The sequence below is a fragment of the Loxodonta africana genome, chromosome 1 (assembly GCF_030014295.1).
Source record: "Loxodonta africana isolate mLoxAfr1 chromosome 1, mLoxAfr1.hap2, whole genome shotgun sequence".
NCBI classification, from domain to species: Eukaryota; Metazoa; Chordata; class Mammalia; order Proboscidea; family Elephantidae; genus Loxodonta; species Loxodonta africana.
This window is the reverse complement of record NC_087342.1, coordinates 126994353-127001298: the sequence shown is the minus strand read 5'-3', so window position 1 is coordinate 127001298 and position 6946 is coordinate 126994353.

Below are 6946 nucleotides of genomic sequence, written 5' to 3'. Positions count from 1 at the left end.
ATAAAATTAGAAAAAAATCTTGCAATATATAAAAAGCAGAGTTGAAATTATGAATATGATTTCTTGGATATCAGTTTTTCTTTATTTAACATAAAGACAAGCATGTGAAAGTGTTTCTCACTATGAATCATAATAACATGCCAATATCATATTAATATTTTAAATTCAGTATTTAAATTTAATATTAACCCAAACCTAATAACCCCTTACTTTTGAGTCAATTCCAACTCATAGTGGCCCTGTAAGACAGAGTTGAACTGCCCCATACAGTTTCCAAGGAGCAGCTGATGGATTTGAACTGCCTACATTTTGGTCAGCACCCAAACACTTAACCACTATGATTAGGTATATTTAAAGGTTAAAAAATTATATTACTATAACTTTATCTCTTCTGGAGACTAAGTGATGTGGTAAGCATGGATCCCTTTCTTGCAAGGTTTTATAATTACAAAATATGTTTGAGAAATTTATTACCCACTGACAATTTTAAAAAACATTCATAAACACAGATTACCTGTTTTGAATTATAAAAGTGTATGACTATTTTCCTAACTATAATTCAATCAATTTATCATTTTTTCATAACTTAATTATTTTCAATGTTTCTAAAACATTTCTCTAGTATAACATGATTTGCCTTTGTGTGTTATTTAATTTTTTTAATGTTGCATCGTTGTTAATTCACATCTATTCCAAGTTGGAAATGTAAAGCTTGACTGTTTCTTGTTAAGTTTTAATACAGTCTTCATCAACAGATGGGCCACTGCTATGTAATTGGCTTTTACGTAGAACTGTGGCATTATTTTGAGGTTGTAGTTTATCTTGAGTGACAGTGAGCCAAAGATTAGACAACTCCCATTTACTTTAAGAAAAACCCAGGCTAGCTGACACAGCTGTTATGATAATGATAATTTGGTACTGAATGAGAAAGGAGCTATGCAGGGAGAGAATTTCCATAACTACTGCATCTTATATCAGATGTAAGAAGTAATTTTCTCCCATAAACTGCATCCAAAATATTCTGAGAGTTCAGGGGCAAGAATAATATAGCAATATATATATATATATATATATATATATATATATATATGCCTACTACTAGCTTCTAAAATTTCTTTGTTCACCTAGTACTTTTTCTGGACATATTTTAGTAACAGATAATTGGAGAAATTCATAGAAATGCAAATCTAGACCTTTCTAATCTCATTCATTACAAATCATTTCCATTCACAATCACATACGCACATACCCACACCTACTCATGTATGTATAAATAAAATGTTTCAAATATTTCAGAAAGTTCATTTAAGAACAGAATTGACACCCATAAACCTAATTAATAAACATTTGGTAATAATGCTCTAAGATTTTTCAAAGAAAATGGTTATCTCCTTGCCAGTTTTCTTTGAAAATGTGCAAATGAACTACAAAGTCATAACTGTCTCTGTAGTCATCATATTTTAAAGAACAGTTTGAAGGAGTGTAAATCAGATAATGAAGTGACTACTGTGGAGAGTGAATAACTCTGAATATACTGGTATATTTTCTTTTTAACTAGTTATGTGGTATAACTAGGTATAATTTAGATAAGATTAACTCCATAAGAACATAAGATATAAATTAAGAAGTACCCATTTCATGACAGTAACATATGTTGAAATATAGTACATGAACTTTTGTATTTTTGTTGCTGGTTTTAATCGTAATTAAAAAATATATGCAATAAACGAAAAATATATTGTGTTTATTTCCCTCTAGCTAGCATTCCATACACTGTACCCATCTACAGAACACCATCACTGGTTTCATACTAATCTCCCCACCAAGAACATCTATAAAATTTGATAAAATATAAAGCATTAAATCACTTTCAAAAGCGGTCAGAACTTTAGAGTAAAAGATGTTGAGCAAAAGGGAAGCTCGCTAATGTAAACCAAACTTCTCTGCAGTTTTTTTCTCCTTGGAGCATTTATTGATTTACACTCGAGGCTTAATTGACAAAAATCTATATATAATTTCTACAGCTTCATAGGAATTTGGAAACCCTGGTGGCGTAGTGGTTAAGTGCTACGGCTGCTAACCAAAGGGTCAGCGGTTCGAATCTGCCAGGCGTCGCTATGAGTCGGAATCGACTCGACAGCACTGGGTTTTTGAGTTCCTAGGAATTAAAAAAATGAACGGAAAAATAAATGGAGTTTGGATTCTTCAAAAGCAGCCAAGATCCCAATGACAAGAATTCCAGGAAATTAAAAAAAAAAAAAAAGGCTACTGAGAACTGAACTTAACACTCTGCAGAGAATTTCTCCATAAGGCATGTGCCAAATCAGATGTGGCAGATGAATGAACCAACCTCTGAGAAAGCATGCAGAGTGCCTTTGCTAAGGGAGTAAAACATCAAGTATAGATTCAGGATTCTAATAGCACTCAGGCAAAAATTTGAGTTCAGATCCTGCCAAATAAGAAGGATCCTGGTAAATGCACCCTACTCTCAGTAGAGTTTTCCCATTACTATGAATTAGAAATAAACCGAAAATTTGTATTAGCTTCAAAGTAACCTTTTCGTACTCTTGGCCTTCAAAAGAGACTAAATCCACTCTGAAGAAAAGAAACTTTATCCAGTGTGTTTACAATTTAACATACACAATGCTGCACATTTAACTAAAAACAAAAACAAAATCACACAAACAGCAACAACAAATCACCAGAGAATAGAACAAAACGATTTAAATCATTAAAAAAAACAACAGATCTATAAGTAATCCAAATATTGTTATTAAACAAAAATTAAAACAATTACGGTTAACATTTTGAGAAAACATATTTAAAAATAATGAATTTCTCTAGAGAACTGGAATTTATAATAATCAAATGGAAACCCTAGAATTAAAAAATATATAACAAAAATTAATAGCTGATTGAACACATCAAAAAAAAAAGATTAGTGAACTGTAAGATAAAATTATTAAAATTTTAACAAATGGTAAATGAATAAATGTACATTAAATAATTATGGACAATGGGAGATAGTGCAAAAGTTTAATATTCTAGTAATTGAAGATCCAATGAGAGGGGACATAATACCAAAGACCTTCACAGACTGAATTTTTCCAAAGCTGATAAAAGACATTCACCTGTAAATTTAAGAAACTCTATGACATAAAAACAGGAAAATAAAGAAAACCATACATTATAAAAAATCTGTGGGGAAAAATAACATGCATTATTTTCAAAGATCTAATAATACTCCTGAGACATATTCAGCCTTCTGATCAGAAAGAAACGGCACCACAATGCCATTGAAGAGCACCTTTAAAGGCTGAAGAAAAATAAATATCAACTCAGAATTCTATACCAAAATAATAATTTCCAGAAAGTAAAGCAACATTTTTAAATTACATTTTTGTAAAACAACAGAAAACTTATCACCAGCATAGACAATAGAAAATTATAAAATGAGCTTTATACAGGCAGAAGGAAAATTACTGAAGATAAAAGCAGATGAAACTATTGCAGATGGAAACTCATAAATAAAAAAAGAGCAATGCTTGTAAATCTAAACGATTGTTTACTTTGTAAAACAGTGTTGGTAATGTTTGGTGAGATTGAAAATATATGCACGTGAGAATAATATTACAAAAGGTGAGAGGGCCGAAGAAGATAAAGTGGAAAGACATTCTTGTATTGTCTATGAAATGGCAGAAATAATAAATCAAGGTAGGGTATTTTTCATCAAAAAAAAAGTAAAAATTTTAGGGTAACCACGAAATGAATAATAAAAGAATGCATCACTAACAACCTCATGGGGAAAAAAAAGTCAATTAAGAAAAAACACAGATTAATCAAAAGAAAAAGAGAACCAGTTTAAGAAAAAATTGACTACGTAAAACATAAATTAGCAATGCTTTATGGAAATTGTAAGACATGTAGGAGTAAAATGAAGAACATTGCATAAAGGACAGAAAGAATAAATGGAAATATACTCTTTTAAATGAAAATATACTGCCGTAAATAAACATAATCTGTTATCTACTGGACAGCAACTAACAACAATGTTCTTCCATTATGCATCAAAGTATAAATATTAATTCACAAGTGTCTGTGATAGTTTGACAAAATACATTGTAATCCTAGATTAAGAATTAAAAAATTAAAAGGATGTTATTAAAAAAATTAGTAGATCAGGTGGACACTTGAGAGTGTGTTGGCAGCTCTTGTCTGGAGGGGGGATGGGAGGATAGAGAGAGAGGGAAGCTGGCAAAATTGTCACGAAAGGAGAGACTGAAAGGGCTGACTCAACAGGGGAAGAGTAGGTGGGAGTACGGAGTAAGATGTATGTAAACTTATATGTGACAGACTGGATTTGTAAACGTTCACTTGAAGCTTAATAAAAGTAATAAAAAAAATTAGTAGAGGTAAAATGAAATACTAAATAAATAGAATTAAAAAAAAACTCAAAAGAATAAACTAATCACAAGGAAAGCAGGGAAAACGAAGACAAAAACGAAGAACAGATGGGGTGATTAGAAAACAAATAGCAAAGAGATGGAATTAAACCCAAGATTATTGATAATTATATTAAATGTGAGTTAATTTAAATCTTCCAAATAAAAAAAAAAAGTCAGACTAGGTAAAAAGCAAGGCACAAACACATACTATTTACAAGAAATATAGATGTAAACCCACAGGTGAGTTGAAAGTTGAAGCATGGACAAAATAAGCAAACACTAATACAAAGACAGACAAAGTGGTATATTAATATCAGAAAAGTAGATTTTACAAAGAGGGGCTTTCCCTGAATGTCAGATTACTAAGGAGGTTTTTTTTTTTTTTTTTTTTTTAAGGAGTTTTTATATTGAAAAGATTGCGATTAATCAGGAAGGCAGAAAAATCCTAAATGCATATGCATGATATACCAGCTTAAAAATTGACAGAATTAAAAAATGAAATAGGTAAATTCATAATTATATTTAGAGATTTTAACACTCCTCTCTGTAACTGATAGAAGAAATAGAAACTTGGTAAAGATATGGAAGATTTAAACACCTTAAATCCACTTAATTGACATTCATAAAATACTTCAACCAACAAAAGCAGAATAAAAATTATTTGTAATTAAACGTGGCACGAAATAATTGGAGACTTTCTAGAAGAAGATTTTGGAGTAACTATAACATATGAAAAGGTATAAAATATATTTAGTCATCAAAGAAATACAAATTAAAACCACTACACACTCCCTAGAACTGATATCATTGAAAAGATTACAAGCAAGTATTTGTGAGATTGTGGAGCAACTGAAACTCTCACACCCTGCTGTTTAAAATGGTACAATCACTTGGAAATTTTTTGACAGTTTCTAATAAAATTAAATGTATACCCATGCTATAGCACAATTCTACTCCTAGGCATTTACCAAGATAACAAACGACAAAACAAAAAACAAAGGGCTGATATTCACAAAATACTTGTTCAAAAATATTTATAGCAGTTTTACTCCTAATAGTAACACAGTGGAAACAAATGTTTACTGATTTCATTGGTATGCATTTATCCCAAATTAAAAATAATAATTACCAATCATAGCAGCCTATGTGTAAAAGCCATTATCCATCAAGAGGAGACTGGATAAACAACATGTTCTACATTCATGTAATGGAATACTACTCAGCAACAAAAGGGACAAAATACTGATAGACACAAGATGTCACTGACCTTATGTTGAGGGAAAGAAAAAGAGATTACCTTCAGCATGATTCCACCTCTATGAACAGGCAACATTAATCTAGGATGTTAAATATCAGAAAATGGTTGCCTGGTGGTAGGTGGTGAATATATTGACCGGAAACGGACATGATAGAAGAATCTGGATGATAGAAAAGCCAAATCTCTTAATTTGGGTTGTCATTTTATGAATATGACAATAGTCAAAATTCATCAAAGTGGACACATCAGATACATGATTTATATTATATAAATTTTACCTCAAAAAATTAATTTAACAAAAAATAATATTCTACTACTTTTTTTAATATTATTTCTTTTTAAGATGACATATTCTTGAAATAATTATTATTATTGTGAGCACTGAAAAGAAAATATTCTCAAATTATATTCTATGATGTTGCTGAAATTAAGCACTAAAATGAAAAGTACAGAATGTATGGATATAATAGGATTCGATCTCCATCATATCTCAGAAATGATTTCTAAGAAGCTATAATGTCTTGATAGATATATTTAAAAATAAAAATAAGAAAAGATATATAGAAAAAAAAGAGCACCTGGAGGGCCCACACCCTTGCCCCTAGTTAATAAATAAGGTCATGGATGTCCATATTTTTAAAGTCATTCAAATTGGTCTGTTTAGGTGAGTATTTCTCTAATAGCGTAGCTATCATTGTTACAGTAGTTCTAATTCTCACCATTTCAAAAGGATTGGTTTGAACTAGAATAAAAATTCATTCACAGATACTCAGAGGACAGTAATTTTGTTGAGGGGATAAACCAATGAATTCACAGATTGAAGCCCTAAATTCAGCTACTTTAAAAAAAAAAAAAAAAACACTCCAAAAATCAAGTAGGCATTTATATCACATACATCAGAATGATCTCTCATTAACTACCCCAGCAGAGGTAAGGGTAGAAGACTGAACTGTAATAGCAGATGGATCCATGTGGTATTTGGCAAAATTTCCCCTCCATGAGAGCATGAGTACAGATTTAAGGGAACTTTTCTCACATACTTAGAAACCAGAAATTTTCTTTCACGGAGAAGTGTGAAGCTAAATGGATTTAAGTGGAAAATTATTTGTTGAAACTTTGAAGTTAAAGCAATCAAACATTTGAAAACATATGTTTATTTTATAGTCTTCAAGAAAAATAAACATTTTAAATCATAACTGACCTTTTCCTGTAATGAAGCTGGTAGTGGTAGGTAGTGAGTAAA